Below are 18611 nucleotides of genomic sequence, written 5' to 3' on the forward strand. Positions count from 1 at the left end.
AGGGAACCTGCCAGGTGTTGAACCACAAGGGTGACGGCCTGGTGTTCCAGCCATGTCCAGAGGCGCAGAGCCTCCTGACAAAGGGTCCACGACCCCACCCCGCCCTTTTTGTTGCATTACCACATGGCGGTGGTGTTGTCCGTAAACACCTGCACTACACTTCCCCGGACAGAGGGAAGGAATGTTTTCAGTGCAAGCTGGATCGCCCGCAGCTCCAGAAGGTTGATGTGGAGCCGGGACCCTGCCGGAGACCAGAGGCCTCTGATCTCCCTCTCTCCCATGTGGCCCCCCCATCCCAGGACGGACGCATCCGTCACCACTACGTGCTCCGGTTGGGGTAGGGAGAGAGATCTGCCGCTGACCCATTCGCGGTTAGTGAGCAACCACTGCAACTGTCATGCAGAGCCCTCCGAGATCCGGACGTGGTCGGACAGATTGCCCTGATGCTGTGCCCACAAACTTCAGGTCCCGCTGCAGAGCCCTCATCCGCCATCGAGCGTGATGCACCAGAAGGATGCAGGAGGCCATCAGCCCCAGGAGCCACCGTGTCAACCTGACCGAGACTCGGAATAAATGCTGAAAGACCGGAATCAGAGCCTGAATATCCCAAACCCACTGTTCAGGAGGATAAACCCGATACTGCGCCGAGTCTAGAACCGCTCCGATGAAGATGACCTTCTGAGAGGGACACAGGTGTGATTTCGGCACGTTGATGGAGAACCCCAGTGAGTGCAGAAGGTCGGCCATAGTCTGAAGGTGGGAGACGACTGTTTGGGGCGAGCCCGCCTTCAACAACCAATGGTCGAGATAGGAGAAGACTGATACCCCTAATTTGCGCAGATGAGCTGCAACCACCGCCATCACTTTCGTGAACACCCGTGTGGCACTGGTAAGGCCGAAGGGGAGCACGGTAAACTGAAAGTGCTCGCGGCCTACCGTTAACCGCAGGTATTGCCGTTGGGCCGGCAGGACGCGGGGGTGGAAATACACGTCCTGCAAGTCCAACGCAACCATCCAGTCTTCTGGGTCCAGGGCAGCTAGGACCTGAGCCAAAGTCAGCATCTTGAACTTCTCTTTCCGGAGGAAGCCGTTGAAGCTCCTTAGATCCAAGATAGGGCATAGGCCCCCTTTGCCCTTCTTGGGTACCAGAAAGTAGTGGGAATAGCAACCATGTCCTACTTCTGGCCCAGGAACGCGCTCGATGGCCCTCTTGGCCAAGAGGGCCGTAACTTCCTCCTGCAGAAGTTGCAAGTGATCCCCCGATGCACAAGTTACTTACCTTCGGTAACAATATATCTGTAAGAAACAGTAGTTAGTATTAGATTCCTTACATTAGATTCCTTACCTTAGAATATCCCCAGGCTTCAGACTGGGTCTGGACAATTTTGCGTATCAGTACCCCTGCGCGTCGGTAGGGGTCGTTTGCGGCTCCGCGTCCGTCATCGGCGCCGGATGACTTCGTCGGAGTACTTAGACGCCGACCTCGCGCGCTGACGTCAGTTCTTATACACAGCTTTTCCGCACCAGAAAACGCAGAGCCATGATAAAAACCAACACTGGTGCCATAAAACTAGGGCCCTGAAAGGGGATGACCTTAACCCTAGATATCGGTTTGCAGAACGGGGAGGATGGGTGGGGCGGTAAGGAATCTAATACTAACTACTGTTTCTTACAGATATATCGTTACCGAAGGTAAGTAACACGTGCCTCTGAAAGAAGCTGGTTAGTATTAAATTCCTTACCTGTTGGACTTGGCCCTTCTGGGAGGTTCACCCCTAAACGTTTTGCTTTTAATTGTGACCTGGTGTTAGTGATTTTTGGCTTCTGCGCACTTTACCACTGTGTCTCAGGGTAAAGTGCGTGCGTGTGGTGAGGTTGGCCTGCCCTCCCATAGGAATGCATGGGGAATGTACGTGTCCATGGTAGTTCCTGATGCGTGGGGAGTGCAGGTGCGAGTTTGGTATGTGCGGACTCGTGTGATTAAATGCTGTGCGATGATGTGTGCGGCGTTATTGTGTCTAGTGTGGAAGTGCCACTTCTAGAAGTTGGCATGTCTGTGTAATTTATGTGAATTGGCTGTCTGGCTTGTGATTGGCTGGAGCTGGCTGGTGAGCCTGGCTCCAGAAGTCAGGATTTGTCTGCCCTGGTGGTGAGTGGAGAGATCTGCATGATTGATGTGAGGGAGGAGTGCCCCTGGGACCTGAATAGGGCTGGGCTTTCCCCACACAATGCTGGCTCTGCCCCCTGTGGTGCGACTGATGACTCTAGCCTGGCCAGTGAATAGTGAAAGGGGCTGAGCACATCAGAGTCCTCCAAAACCAGCTGCGACTGGTTTTTCCCCCACCCTGAACCCTAGAGACAAAGGGATTTTGTGTATAAAAAGAGGCTGTGACCTCCTGTAAAATGTTCTTCTTTCCTGACTTGAATCTACCAGGGGCGTGCTGCTGCTGGGGCCCAGTGGAAAGCTTGCCTCCCTGGGCCCTGCCCAGCCCCTGGATGCCTGGAGTTCCTGCTTGGGTCCTAATAGGAGGAGGCTGCTGCTGGTGGGGCCCAGGAGGGACCGCGATGGGGGCTGTCTCCTGCCCTGTGTGCTGGCCCCTGGGCCCTGCCTTCCCCTCCTGATGCCCAGGACCGCTGGGACCCCTTTTTGTTTTAGGGGGATCCTCCTTTCTGGGGCCTTTGGAGGTTTCTGTGTCCCCAGCGCCTCGTGAGCGCTTTATTTCTATTCCTGGGCAGAGCGCTGGCATTTTCCCCGAGGGAATCGCTTCTGCCCTTTTGTGCCCCTCGCAGGTGCCCACCCTGCATTCTGCCAGTTTATTTGCTAATTCTTATTTACGGGTGCCCACCCTGTTTATGTGCTCCTTAGCGGGTGCCCTCCCCCCCCGATTCTATGTTTTTTTTTGCCCACCGAGGGAGCCTACCCCTCGTTGCTGCCCGGGAAAAGAGATTGCCGCTGCGGTGAAACCGGAAGTCAGGCAGCATTGTGAAGGCGGGACTTCTGGGTTGCCGAAGGAAGTCCCGCCTGCCACCGCGCTGGGATTGGCTAAAAGTCCCGCGCTGGTGGAAAAACGAAGAGAAGCTGGTCAAGTCATGGCCTCCCGCGGACTGGGGCTCCCGTGAGGTAGGGAGAGCCCCGGGGCCGCCAAAAGAAACACTGCACCAGTGTTGCGAGGCTCCCAGGTGCTGGAGGGAGCCCCGGCCAAGGAGTCAGCCCGGAGCCGCGTGGGCTCCGCCTCCCAAAGTCTTGGTCCCGAGATGGGGGACCGGGTGAAGTATGGTGCATGCCCCCGCCGTCCCCGGAGAAGCAGCCGGTGAGTGGAGCTGCCCGGAGGGTGGGGAGGGGAGAGAGAGCGCCGAGGGAGTCTCGCCCAGAGTGGGGGCGGCCCCGGATGGCAGTGGGTCGCCCCATCATTTTGTACAGAGCCAGAGGGCTCCACCAGTGAGGCATTAGTTTCGTTTAGGAGCCAGAGTGCTCCAGAAGGCACATGTATTGTTTTAAGAGCCTAGTGGGCTCCGAAATGTGCAGCATTCTTCTAAGAGCCTAGATGGCTTCACCTTTTGCGCAATCTGTGTTCTAGAACCTAAAGGGCTCCAATGTTTTGGCGCAGTCTTTTGTCCTGAGGGGCTAGCGAGAGCCCCCTGTCGCAGGTTTGAGTTCCCAGCTGCCCAGAAAGTAGTGGGCAGCTGCACTGTTTAGGTTTTGCTTTCTAGGGACATGTCTTGGACTCAGGAGTGAGTCGCACTCCTTCATCCCTACCTTGGCCTTCCCCAGCTGCGCAGCACTTAGTGCCAGCTGCAGCGTTTAGGCCTGTTCTTGTCCTCAGCTGCCCAGCAAGTAGGGGGCAGCTGCTACGTTTAGGTTTTGGCGCAACCTGGACTTTGATGTGAGTTATGTGCTAAATGTGATTTCTGCGCTAAATGTGATTTATGTGCTTCTTAGGGTGCTAGGAAATGTACTGTGTGTAGAATGTTTTGCGCACCCTGTTCTGACACATCTAGACATATGTTTATGTTTAGGAGTTTGTTTTATCTAGTATGGGTTATACTAGTGTGTTCATGGTTCCCTGCGTGATATATGCCTAAGGTGGTTAGGATTGCGTAGGTGGTACTTACCTTTTACCAGTGGTTACTGGTTGTGGTCTACAGTTGTTATTTGGCGCTATAGTTATTATATGTGCTATTTGCTATTTCTAAAAAATACTTATTCCTGACAGTAGTCCATGTGGCCCTGCTCTATGTACATAATCCCCTGTAAATTCTGCCCGTGCCTATGGCACATTGTAAAGTGTGTGTTTCTTATCGGATGTGTTTGGTATAATACAAAGGCTATTTTTATATATAACCTTGTGTGGAGTTCTTTTTGTGGGGAGCCTGGGATGCTGTTGCTGGGGGTGCGTGCGCAAATACTTAACCTACATTGCCTCCGGGATAAGCCTTACTGCTCGTGTCACGTTACCTAGAGGGTGAGCAGGGGTTATCTTTGGCGTGTAACTCCCTTGCCCTGAGTAGAGTGGTGGTTTCTGCCTGGCTTTGGCGCAAGCCTTAGCCAACTGGAAATTCCATTTCTAACATTACCTTAGAATAGATACCCCAGCAATACCAACCCCGGTGGTGGGTCTGCGAACCAATGATCACACCAGAAAGTCCTGGAGAACGGAACGGCCGTAAAAGCCATCTCTCCGGACTTGGCTGTCCAGGCAGTAGTGTCTTGCGAACGTGTGCAGCAAGGCCCACGTAGCTGCCTGACAGATGTCCTGCAAGGGGACTCCACGACCCAGGGCAGTTGTAGCCGCCGTGGCCCGAGTGGAATGGGCCCTCAGCCCAACAGGAGGCTCCTTCCTCGACAAAGAGTAGAAAATCTTGATGCACAAGACGACCCACCAAGTAATGGTTCTTTTGTGCACCGCCCGACCCTTCTTAGCGCCCACGTAACCAACAAAGAGTTGGTCATTCACCCGGAACTGGCGTGTGTGATCCAGACAGAATGAGAGCCCACGTTTTGGGTCCAGACGGTGGAGCCTCTCTTCCTCTTTTGAGGGATGCGGAGGCGGAAAGAAGGTGGACAAGGTGATGGACTGCCCGCTGTGGAAGGCTGTGACTACCTTGGGCAGGAAAGAGGGTCGCGTCCGCAACACAACTTTGTCCGGATGGACAGAAAGGAAAGGAGGTTTAGAAGAAAGGGCCTGGAGCTCACTCACTCTCCTGGCAGAGGTGATTGTGAGAAGTTGGCCTGATATATGATGTTAAGAGTTGTAGTCAGGGTGTGCTAGGCCCTTTCTACTACAACAGCTGGTTCAGTAGAACTCAGAGTATTTCTAAGCTTGTTATATGTACCTATGGTACCTTATGTGATCTTTCAAATGATATTTCAAGATTATATTTGGTAAAAACAACAGCAGGCTCAAATCCCAACCGCTGCACACCAATGTGAGAAGTTGGCCTGATATATGATGCTCACTAGTTCTAGTGATCACCTTGTATCAGTCCAAACAACCCTTATGGTGATTGGTTGTAAGTCAACCTTATAGACCAGCTATCCTAATGGTAGCATGAACAAAGCAGTCTTAGGCTAAACTCTTTTGGCATGTGAAGCCAGCTGTTTTATCACATATAACCCCTTGAATACCAGATGAAAGGACACCACCCAGGTTGTTATAAAAATAAACAGTATATTTATTAATAACAAACACCTCTGAACTCTTTATGAAATCAGAGGGCTAAGCACATGACAATCTCTTAGGAAAAATACGATAAGTTGCACAAAATTACAATGGTGCCCTAGGGGCACGGCAAACCATATACTAAGTAAATGGGTTAAGTAGAACGATCTAGAAAATGAAGATGCCCAGAGGCTGTAGGTTCGCTGGGACTACCCTACCCTAACCTTAGGTAAGTATCAGGAGGCCCACGGGACCCGTGTGCCGAGTGTGAACTCACACGCGGGATGCGGAACAAAGTCAATGGTCAGAACAAATTACGAAAAGGTAAGTAAACGACAGTTCCTACTAGTTACGACTAAAACAACAGGATACCTGGACACTAGGAGAGTCAATCTACCCTTGAGCACCGAAATGCTCTTGTTACCTCACCCACGGGCTGCGGGTGCATAGGTGTGAAAGTGTGTCGGGTTTCCGCGTTGAAGTCAATGGAGCCTTGGAGAAAGATGCTGCAGGCGACCAGGAGGAAGATGTCCGGTGCGATCCACGGGTGGATCGAGGAAGAAGAGGACCTGAAAGCAGAGGGGATAGTGTTCAAAGTCACTAGCCAGTGACCGGAGTGGAACCAGGAGGGAACCAGATGCTGTCATCGTGATCAGGTGAAGAGTGGACGCTTGTCTCTGCAGCCACGTGGACCAGGAGGTGTCTTCGACGACCAGGATGGAGGCACAAGCTGTCCCACGCAGGCTCTCGCTGTCGGCGGTGTTGGATCCGTAATTGGAGTCAACAGGCCTTGGCAAAGGCAACCCACGCGGTGAGTGGAAACGGCTTCTGGAGTGGACCAGGAGGGTCCAGGGTGCTCCTCTTTTGGGAGGGAGCAAGGGCCAGTTTGGAGCAACCGGACCAGCAGTGTAGATTTCTTGGGTCATCGTCTAGGAGGTCACTAGCCAACCGGCAAGTGACATGACAACGCGTCGAGCAGCAATCAAGCAAAAGGGCCCCATGCAGATCTTGTGGATGCTGAAGGGCTGGTCTTTGGTGCAGGAGCTGCTCGGGGCTGGGACTTCTCAATCCCCAAAGCACTTTCTTGAGGACGCCTCAGAAGTTCTGCTGGAAGCGAAGTGCAGACTCTTCAAGATGGCCGGTCCCACATGTCTCGTCGCACCCACGGGTCTCAGCTGTGCTGCAGATGTGGGTAGAGGTCGGAGAGGTCTGGGAGTCCGGGTCTCATCGGGCTCTGAAGTCTGGATCTGGCAGGAAGGACAACAAAGTGGACCGCTAGAACGCTTGATAGTGCCTGCAGTTGCAGGGTGGACACTCCTTGCCCACAAGGGAGATTCTTCAGTCTTCTGTGGAGCAGAACGTCGAAGTCCAGAGTTTCTTCTTGTAAAGTTGTTCAGGATAATTTAACTTGGAATGGGACCAGCTCCTACCTTTATCCTGCTAAAGGGGGCTGTATTGGTGACTAGGTCCCTCCCATGGATGGGACCAGGAAGGGGGTGGTTACACCCCCTATCCTTAGTCCGGTTTCACACCAGAGCTGGGGCTGGAGTGCCCCAGCAACTGGTTTGAACCGGTGTATGCACAGGGACACCTTGTGTGCCCCAGGCATGTCTCATTCCTTTCAGGCCTCCTTACCTCCATACACAAAATCCTGTCTGGGGTGGTGCTAGCACCTCCCAAGGCAGGAAACCCTTTGTCCAGGCCTCCCTCACTGGAAGGACTCCCAGCAGCAGGAGGTCAGACTTGTGTCTGTGGTGGCAGCATCCATTTTGTGATGCTGAGGCTCGGGTTAACTTTAACAGGGGTTCACAGTTACATACATGTCGTGTCCCTCTAAAAGGGTGGAATGCTACCCCCGTCGCCAGAACTGGCGAGGGGGTAGTATTCCACTTCGTATGACACCTTACTCGACATGTTTTGATAATGCTATACCAAAGTTTGCAATAACCGCGAGGATTATAATGCACTAAAGAGTACATGGTATAGCGTGATCATGGAACAGCTATAAGGACTTGGTTCCGCAAGCTGCAGACAGGCTCAGCTCATGCTAGAGCACCATCTCACATAATTCCAAGCACTCTGCCTTCAGGATTGCTAAGGCCTGCCATAGGAATGACTGATAGGAACATATGTGTCCATTTTGGGGTTAGATATAGGTATACTATATCTACAGCAAAGGGTGATTACACCACCTTGCCCCAGCTGTCTTACCAGCCAGTTGTGTCTGTTTGGATGGCCAGCCAGGGGTGGCACAATACATGCTGCAGCCCCTGGTAGGCCTTGGGTTCACCTATGCCCTGGGTACATAAGGTACACTGTACAGGGGCTGATAAGGGGTCCCAATACCAATTGGTAAATGCACCTAAAGTACATGGATGTCAATTTAGAGAGAGAACAGCTAGGCTGTGGGTCTGATTAGCAGGCCCACAGCCATGGAAAGTCGTAAACCAGTGAAGCAAAAAGCAAAAATCTGGGGTAACCATAGGATTGCAGACCCCACTCTCCTACATAACCCCCCCCAAACTTAGGGACATTAAACTAACCTTGACCAGGTGGGTCTTCCTCTTCTAAGTGGAAATACCAGGAGAGACCATCTGCATTGCCATGGTCAGTCCCTGGTCTGTGCTCCACTGTAAAGTCCATCCCATGTAGGGAAATGGATCACCTAAGAAGTTTGGGGTTTTCATCCTTCATTTGATTTAGCCACAAGAGGGGCTTATGGTCAGTCTGAATCTTGAAGTGAGTTCCAAAAAAGTAGGGCCTCAACTTCTTCAGGGCCCAAACCACAGCAAAGGCCTCCCTCTCAATAGCTGACCAACGTTTCTCTCTAGGGGTCAGCCTTCTACTTATAAAAGCAATGGGCTGGTCATGACCATCAATATTCAGTTGAGATAGAACAGCTCCCACACCCAACTCAGATGCATCTGTTTGGACAATGAAGGTTTTGGAGTAGTCAGGACTCTTGAGAATAGGTGCAGTACACATGGCCTGCTTCAGGTCATCGAATGCCTTCTGACAGCTAACTGTCCACTGAACTTTCTTTGGCATTTTCTTGCTTGTCAAGTCATTAAGTGGTGTCACAATGGACCCATAATTTTGGACAAACTTCCTATAGTAACCAGACAGGCCCAAGAAAGCTCTGACCTGTGTCTGGGTGGTTGGAGGAGCCCAGTCCTTTATGGCCTGTATCTTGCTCTCCAAGGGTTGAACCTGGCCTCCACCTACAAGGTGGCCCAGGTACACAACCTGACTCTTCCCTATCTGGCACTTGGTGGCCTTGATAGTGAGGCCTGCCTTTTGCAGGGCCTCCAAAACTTTCCTCAGGTGGATCAGGTGATCCTCCCAGGTGGAGCTGAAGACAGCAATATCATCTAGATATGCTGCACAAAAGTCATCCAACCCAGTGAGAACTTGGTTCACCAACCTTTTAAAAGTGGCAGGTGAATTTTTCAAACCAAAGGGCATCACCACAAATTGGTAATGACCTCCTGGGGTAGAAAATGCTGTTTTGGCCTTGGCATCCTCAGCTAACCTGATTTGCCAATAACCAGCTGTTGTCACGGCTGCTATTCCTCAGGGTCGGAATGATGCTCAAATGGGGTCCACCTCCTGACGTCCCCGCACTCTGACTGTGTAACTTCCAGAGTGTAAAGGCAATCAGGCGAGGGAAAACAGGGTAGGGATAGGAACAGCAGGGATAGGGACCTGGAATGACAAGAAGGGACACGTTAGCCCACTGCACTCTAAATTCCCTTGATCATATCATAAGTGCTGTTGTGAACCCTCACCTGATAAGACTCAGGATAAAAACGACCCTTCCCTCTGTTGATGTCTTTCTACGGCTGAGGAGAATAAATACACGTTACAGCCTTTCTACAACCTGCTTGTGTTATGTGTATCATTCACCCGCCTTCATAACCCACATTCACTCACCAGTTGCCAAAAGAAGAGAAACTGAAAAGGGATCCTTAAGAGGCGTCTGATAGATCAATGTCTCTCCCAGAACCTTCTTGTAAATAAAACAGCAAACGCTGTTCATATAAGTAAAAAGAAACGAAACCCAAAGGTAGCCAGCCGGCTCTTCCTGCTCCAAAAAGGGAGGAACGGAAACAAGGTCAATAGTCAACAACAGGAGGGTGCAGTCCTGCGTCTCCTGTACGATGTTCTCAGCCGAGAACACCGTCTAAGTCTAGGTGTGCGCGGAGGGTGAAATCCCGCGTCTCCCACGCCACCTATGAGTCACAGCACCAGCCGGTGTCTGCAGCGCAGATGAGATCCGCGTCCCGTGAGTGACAGCGAGGGGGAAATCCAAGCGTCTCCTGTTCACTCACCTAACAGGATAAACAGTACCACAAGAACGCGGAGGGGGCAATCCAAGCGTCTCACGCGTCTTGCGGAATAATCTCTAGACAGTACCAGCCGGTAACTGTCTTCGCGTAATTGAACAAAACTTGCTCCACAGCCACAGAGCAAAACGAACCACACCTCCCCAGCAGCTCCGCGGGGACAGGGCGTCCGCAACATCAGCTCCCAATGGACAAATCACAAGCACCAATAGCAGGCATCCATGAGAAGATATGCCTTCTGAGGCCATCCCCCTTCATGCTAGGCATTCTGGGAGATGTAGTTCTTATCTAGGTAGGCACCTTAGTCAGACCCTGACAGTACGCCCCCCTGCCCTGTGCCTCCTAGCGCCCGGCTTCCTCGGGTTGCGGGCAAAGAAGGAGCGGACCAGGCGTGGGGCGTGGACGTCACGGCTAGGCTCCCACGAGTCGTCCTCAGAGCCATAGCCCTTCCAGGAAACGAGAAACCACAGCTTCCCCTGACGGAACTTCGAGTCCACGATACGCCGGACTTCGAACTCCAATTGACCATCCCTCAGCACCGGCGGTGCGGCCTTGCGTCGCATTGAACCAGCTGGCTTCAACAAACTGCTGTGAAACACCTGGTGTATGCAACACAAGAAAGAGCAGAACAGGTCGGGGAGTGGTGTATGACTAAACCAGTCACTAAGGGCCAGTAGGGTATGAACGCAAACTAGTGTCGTTGAGAGTTATTGGGAAACAGAACGCTAGAACAATTCCCATCAGACCACCCATTCGGTGGAATTCACGTCATGTGGGAATTGCTGATCAATCCAGAGCACATCCAGCCATATAGTGCCGGTGTAGAACTAGACGTCAGAAAACTAGCATGATGTTTTCCATCAAGTGGACTAACATTAATGTGCAGTGCGAAAATAAAAATAGTGGTGAAGGATAAAATTAACTACACAGATTCACAGAGAACGGACATATAGAAAGCTGTGTGTTAGAGATTAAAACCACGCCTGGTAGAAAGACTACCATTTGGCGCCGTGCAAAAAATGGTCAACATGTTTCAGCTCTAGGGGCATTGCCCCAGCTTTCTTCAGGACCTACAAAATAGACCAGCTACTGCAACTATAACTACAATTAGTATGTTAGATGAAAATTTAATTAATTCAACAAAAGTTTACTGTTAGACTGATACATATCTACCAGCAACTTCAAAGTTTGAACGTCCACTGGGGAGGAAGCATGTCTTCTTCCTGTCAACAAACAAAAATTATTGTACAAACAACACCAATATTACAAACACAACCACCTGAATACAAAGAGGCCGTCTAGTCAAGAGCACCTGCATGAATAAATGACATTCTGCATATATATACAAGAAGCATAGTAGCTTAATCACTCAGAGGCATTTCCTCGCAGTGATACTCACCCAGCTTTGTGTGGGTGAAGGCCTCACCTCACCCGGCAACCGCTCGGGATTCTGAGGCCCCGCTCTGCGGTGTAGAAAAAAGGGGATACAGTGAGCACAAAACTCTACTATTCCCAAGCCAAATGCTCTACACACATAACCCAACAAACTTGTGATATGTAACCCGTCCTCCAGAGAACAACCACATAGACCATCCCCTGTGACACCTTCAGAAACCGCATGTGCTGCGCTGTCAACATGCTGCTAAATAATCTTATGTTAAAGGTGAGATCACCTCTTGTGAACATTAAAAAGTGCTCTTTAATATTCAATGCGGTGTAGGATCTCATCACTTGGTCACAAATGTGAGCTGCTATAAAACCCAGTCAGAAAAATGATGAACTGGATTAATAAGTATCAAAAATAATGGGCAACCAAGTCCCCCTTTACTTTATTAAAAAGGCAGTGATGTAAATAGTTGTACCATCAAGGCTAGAAATTATCTAATATTGCCTATAAGTACTAGCAGGAAATGTTTCCCCTGCATGAAAATACTCAGGGAAGAAAAGTGCCTGCGACCTCACCTGTCCGTCGGTGCCCCCATCTGTATGCCAAGCGGTCGTGGAGGTGACTACCAGGACGCCCCTCGCCCTTATATAAACGCTGATCAAGTGGACACGGGGCATAAAGGGCGTGCCCACAATCTCGGAGCAAGCGCGAAGATAGACACTACTCCTTCGCGCATGCGCGTATAATGAAAAATGCCGAGAATCACTTGTAATGTAGGCCAACAAGATCGTTTCTAAAAGCGGTGAGGATGTTGGATCACCTATGTTAGATCACCTATATAAACTACATTATTCTGAGCTCTCTACGTGAAGGCTGTAACATATATGAAAGAGCTGGAATCAACCCCCAAATCCACACGCATGCCCAGAGCGGAAGACGCTGCTCACTCGGGCATGCGCCTGACAGCAAACAATTTGTTTAGCATCAGTGTGAACTGCAAAATATTGCGTGTGTTACAGAGCCTGATGTACTAAAAAAGAAGTACCCATTTCAGGATGTGAGTATGTTCTGCATTATAGTGGTTGGAAACCTGACCAGTTCATAATGCTGAGGTTGCTTTAATTCTAGATAAAAATTAAGTTGTCCAATTGGCAAAAACTGATGGAGGCGAAGGTACAGGGTATGCCTAGATGTATATTCCAAAGTAGAGACCGACAAACTCAGAGGAGTATAAGCCCTTTCAGGATACATTCTGTAGTAGAACGTCATTCACCCTAATGGTGGGTTGACACAAAGTTTTGAGCGCAGAATAATATTGCGCAAATGCAGACTAGAAGTGATATTGCTGCCATCAGGTGTCACAGAAGGAGGGGGATAGTGGTAACTAGGAGGACAAGGGCAACACACACACTTAAGTTGGGTGAGCTAGAGAGATGCAAACCATTATTGTTCGCATTCATATGAATAGACCCGCAACTAAAAAGTTGCTCAAAATACTAAGAAACAAAGGTATGGAGGGTCAAGGGGAATATTTAATGACCTGTCTGCTCGCACCCCTATTGTTAAGACATGCAACACAAGAAAGAGCAGAACAGGTCGGGGAGTGGTGTATGACTAAACCAGTCACTAAGGGCCAGTAGGGTATGAACGCAAACTAGTGTCGTTGAGAGTTATTGGGAAACAGAACGCTAGAACAATTCCCATCAGACCACCCATTCGGTGGAATTCACGTCATGTGGGAATTGCTGATCAATCCAGAGCACATCCAGCCATATAGTGCCGGTGTAGAACTAGACGTCAGAAAACTAGCATGATGTTTTCCATCAAGTGGACTAACATTAATGTGCAGTGCGAAAATAAAAATAGTGGTGAAGGATAAAATTAACTACACAGATTCACAGAGAACGGACATATAGAAAGCTGTGTGTTAGAGATTAAAACCACGCCTGGTAGAAAGACTACCATTTGGCGCCGTGCAAAAAATGGTCAACATGTTTCAGCTCTAGGGGCATTGCCCCAGCTTTCTTCAGGACCTACAAAATAGACCAGCTACTGCAACTATAACTACAATTAGTATGTTAGATGAAAATTTAATTAATTCAACAAAAGTTTACTGTTAGACTGATACATATCTACCAGCAACTTCAAAGTTTGAACGTCCACTGGGGAGGAAGCATGTCTTCTTCCTGTCAACAAACAAAAATTATTGTACAAACAACACCAATATTACAAACACAACCACCTGAATACAAAGAGGCCGTCTAGTCAAGAGCACCTGCATGAATAAATGACATTCTGCATATATATACAAGAAGCATAGTAGCTTAATCACTCAGAGGCATTTCCTCGCAGTGATACTCACCCAGCTTTGTGTGGGTGAAGGCCTCACCTCACCCGGCAACCGCTCGGGATTCTGAGGCCCCGCTCTGCGGTGTAGAAAAAAGGGGATACAGTGAGCACAAAACTCTACTATTCCCAAGCCAAATGCTCTACACACATAACCCAACAAACTTGTGATATGTAACCCGTCCTCCAGAGAACAACCACATAGACCATCCCCTGTGACACCTTCAGAAACCGCATGTGCTGCGCTGTCAACATGCTGCTAAATAATCTTATGTTAAAGGTGAGATCACCTCTTGTGAACATTAAAAAGTGCTCTTTAATATTCAATGCGGTGTAGGATCTCATCACTTGGTCACAAATGTGAGCTGCTATAAAACCCAGTCAGAAAAATGATGAACTGGATTAATAAGTATCAAAAATAATGGGCAACCAAGTCCCCCTTTACTTTATTAAAAAGGCAGTGATGTAAATAGTTGTACCATCAAGGCTAGAAATTATCTAATATTGCCTATAAGTACTAGCAGGAAATGTTTCCCCTGCATGAAAATACTCAGGGAAGAAAAGTGCCTGCGACCTCACCTGTCCGTCGGTGCCCCCATCTGTATGCCAAGCGGTCGTGGAGGTGACTACCAGGACGCCCCTCGCCCTTATATAAACGCTGATCAAGTGGACACGGGGCATAAAGGGCGTGCCCACAATCTCGGAGCAAGCGCGAAGATAGACACTACTCCTTCGCGCATGCGCGTATAATGAAAAATGCCGAGAATCACTTGTAATGTAGGCCAACAAGATCGTTTCTAAAAGCGGTGAGGATGTTGGATCACCTATGTTAGATCACCTATATAAACTACATTATTCTGAGCTCTCTACGTGAAGGCTGTAACATATATGAAAGAGCTGGAATCAACCCCCAAATCCACACGCATGCCCAGAGCGGAAGACGCTGCTCACTCGGGCATGCGCCTGACAGCAAACAATTTGTTTAGCATCAGTGTGAACTGCAAAATATTGCGTGTGTTACAGAGCCTGATGTACTAAAAAAGAAGTACCCATTTCAGGATGTGAGTATGTTCTGCATTATAGTGGTTGGAAACCTGACCAGTTCATAATGCTGAGGTTGCTTTAATTCTAGATAAAAATTAAGTTGTCCAATTGGCAAAAACTGATGGAGGCGAAGGTACAGGGTATGCCTAGATGTATATTCCAAAGTAGAGACCGACAAACTCAGAGGAGTATAAGCCCTTTCAGGATACATTCTGTAGTAGAACGTCATTCACCCTAATGGTGGGTTGACACAAAGTTTTGAGCGCAGAATAATATTGCGCAAATGCAGACTAGAAGTGATATTGCTGCCATCAGGTGTCACAGAAGGAGGGGGATAGTGGTAACTAGGAGGACAAGGGCAACACACACACTTAAGTTGGGTGAGCTAGAGAGATGCAAACCATTATTGTTCGCATTCATATGAATAGACCCGCAACTAAAAAGTTGCTCAAAATACTAAGAAACAAAGGTATGGAGGGTCAAGGGGAATATTTAATGACCTGTCTGCTCGCACCCCTATTGTTAAGACATGCAACACAAGAAAGAGCAGAACAGGTCGGGGAGTGGTGTATGACTAAACCAGTCACTAAGGGCCAGTAGGGTATGAACGCAAACTAGTGTCGTTGAGAGTTATTGGGAAACAGAACGCTAGAACAATTCCCATCAGACCACCCATTCGGTGGAATTCACGTCATGTGGGAATTGCTGATCAATCCAGAGCACATCCAGCCATATAGTGCCGGTGTAGAACTAGACGTCAGAAAACTAGCATGATGTTTTCCATCAAGTGGACTAACATTAATGTGCAGTGCGAAAATAAAAATAGTGGTGAAGGATAAAATTAACTACACAGATTCACAGAGAACGGACATATAGAAAGCTGTGTGTTAGAGATTAAAACCACGCCTGGTAGAAAGACTACCATTTGGCGCCGTGCAAAAAATGGTCAACATGTTTCAGCTCTAGGGGCATTGCCCCAGCTTTCTTCAGGACCTACAAAATAGACCAGCTACTGCAACTATAACTACAATTAGTATGTTAGATGAAAATTTAATTAATTCAACAAAAGTTTACTGTTAGACTGATACATATCTACCAGCAACTTCAAAGTTTGAACGTCCACTGGGGAGGAAGCATGTCTTCTTCCTGTCAACAAACAAAAATTATTGTACAAACAACACCAATATTACAAACACAACCACCTGAATACAAAGAGGCCGTCTAGTCAAGAGCACCTGCATGAATAAATGACATTCTGCATATATATACAAGAAGCATAGTAGCTTAATCACTCAGAGGCATTTCCTCGCAGTGATACTCACCCAGCTTTGTGTGGGTGAAGGCCTCACCTCACCCGGCAACCGCTCGGGATTCTGAGGCCCCGCTCTGCGGTGTAGAAAAAAAAAAGGGGATACAGTGAGCACAAAACTCTACTATTCCCAAGCCAAATGCTCTACACACATAACCCAACAAACTTGTGATATGTAACCCGTCCTCCGGAGAACAACCACATAGACCATCCCCTGTGACACCTTCAGAAACCGCATGTGCTGCGCTGTCAACATGCTGCTAAATACAACTATTTACATCACTGCCTTTTTAATAAAGTAAAGGGGGACTTGGTTGCCCATTATTTTTGATACTTATTAATCCAGTTCATCATTTTTCTGACTGGGTTTTATAGCAGCTCACATTTGTGACCAAGTGATGAGATCCTACACCGCATTGAATATTAAAGAGCACTTTTTAATGTTCACAAGAGGTGATCTCACCTTTAACATAAGATTATTTAGCAGCATGTTGACAGCGCAGCACATGCGGTTTCTGAAGGTGTCACAGGGGATGGTCTATGTGGTTGTTCTCTGGAGGACGGGTTACATATCACAAGTTTGTTGGGTTATGTGTGTAGAGCATTTGGCTTGGGAATAGTAGAGTTTTGTGCTCACTGTATCCCCTTTTTTCTACACCGCAGAGCGGGGCCTCAGAATCCCGAGCGGTTGCCGGGTGAGGTGAGGCCTTCACCCACACAAAGCTGGGTGAGTATCACTGCGAGGAAATGCCTCTGAGTGATTAAGCTACTATGCTTCTTGTATATATATGCAGAATGTCATTTATTCATGCAGGTGCTCTTGACTAGACGGCCTCTTTGTATTCAGGTGGTTGTGTTTGTAATATTGGTGTTGTTTGTACAATAATTTTTGTTTGTTGACAGGAAGAAGACATGCTTCCTCCCCAGTGGACGTTCAAACTTTGAAGTTGCTGGTAGATATGTATCAGTCTAACAGTAAACTTTTGTTGAATTAATTAAATTTTCATCTAACATACTAATTGTAGTTATAGTTGCAGTAGCTGGTCTATTTTGTAGGTCCTGAAGAAAGCTGGGGCAATGCCCCTAGAGCTGAAACATGTTGACCATTTTTTGCACGGCGCCAAATGGTAGTCTTTCTACCAGGCGTGGTTTTAATCTCTAACACACAGCTTTCTATATGTCCGTTCTCTGTGAATCTGTGTAGTTAATTTTATCCTTCACCACTATTTTTATTTTCGCACTGCACATTAATGTTAGTCCACTTGATGGAAAACATCATGCTAGTTTTCTGACGTCTAGTTCTACACCGGCACTATATGGCTGGATGTGCTCTGGATTGATCAGCAATTCCCACATGACGTGAATTCCACCGAATGGGTGGTCTGATGGGAATTGTTCTAGCGTTCTGTTTCCCAATAACTCTCAACGACACTAGTTTGCGTTCATACCCTACTGGCCCTTAGTGACTGGTTTAGTCATACACCACTCCCCGACCTGTTCTGCTCTTTCTTGTGTTGCATGTCTTAACAATAGGGGTGCGAGCAGACAGGTCATTAAATATTCCCCTTGACCCTCCATACCTTTGTTTCTTAGTATTTTGAGCAACTTTTTAGTTGCGGGTCTATTCATATGAATGCGAACAATAATGGTTTGCATCTCTCTAGCTCACCCAACTTAAGTGTGTGTGTTGCCCTTGTCCTCCTAGTTACCACTATCCCCCTCCTTCTGTGACACCTGATGGCAGCAATATCACTTCTAGTCTGCATTTGCGCAATATTATTCTGCGCTCAAAACTTTGTGTCAACCACCATTAGGGTGAATGACGTTCTACTACAGAATGTATCCTGAAAGGGCTTATACTCCTCTGAGTTTGTCGGTCTCTACTTTGGAATATACATCTAGGCATACCCTGTACCTTCGCCTCCATCAGTTTTTGCCAATTGGACAACTTAATTTTTATCTAGAATTAAAGCAACCTCAGCATTATGAACTGGTCAGGTTTCCAACCACTATAATGCAGAACATACTCACATCCTGAAATGGGTACTTCTTTTTTAGTACATCAGGCTCTGTAACACACGCAATATTTTGCAGTTCACACTGATGCTAAACAAATTGTTTGCTGTCAGGCGCATGCCCGAGTGAGCAGCGTCTTCCGCTCTGGGCATGCGTGTGGATTTGGGGGTTGATTCCAGCTCTTTCATATATGTTACAGCCTTCACGTAGAGAGCTCAGAATAATGTAGTTTATATAGGTGATCTAACATAGGTGATCCAACATCCTCACCGCTTTTAGAAACGATCTCGTTGGCCTACATTACAAGTGATTCTCGGCATTTTTCATTATACGCGCATGCGCGAAGGAGTAGTGTCTATCTTCGCGCTTGCTCCGAGATTGTGGGCACGCCCTTTATGCCCCGTGTCCACTTGATCAGCGTTTATATAAGGGCGAGGGGCGTCCTGGTAGTCACCTCCACGACCGCTTGGCATACAGATGGGGGCACCGACGGACAGGTGAGG

The sequence above is a fragment of the Lissotriton helveticus genome, chromosome 10, assembly GCF_964261635.1.
Source record: "Lissotriton helveticus chromosome 10, aLisHel1.1, whole genome shotgun sequence".
NCBI classification, from domain to species: Eukaryota; Metazoa; Chordata; class Amphibia; order Caudata; family Salamandridae; genus Lissotriton; species Lissotriton helveticus.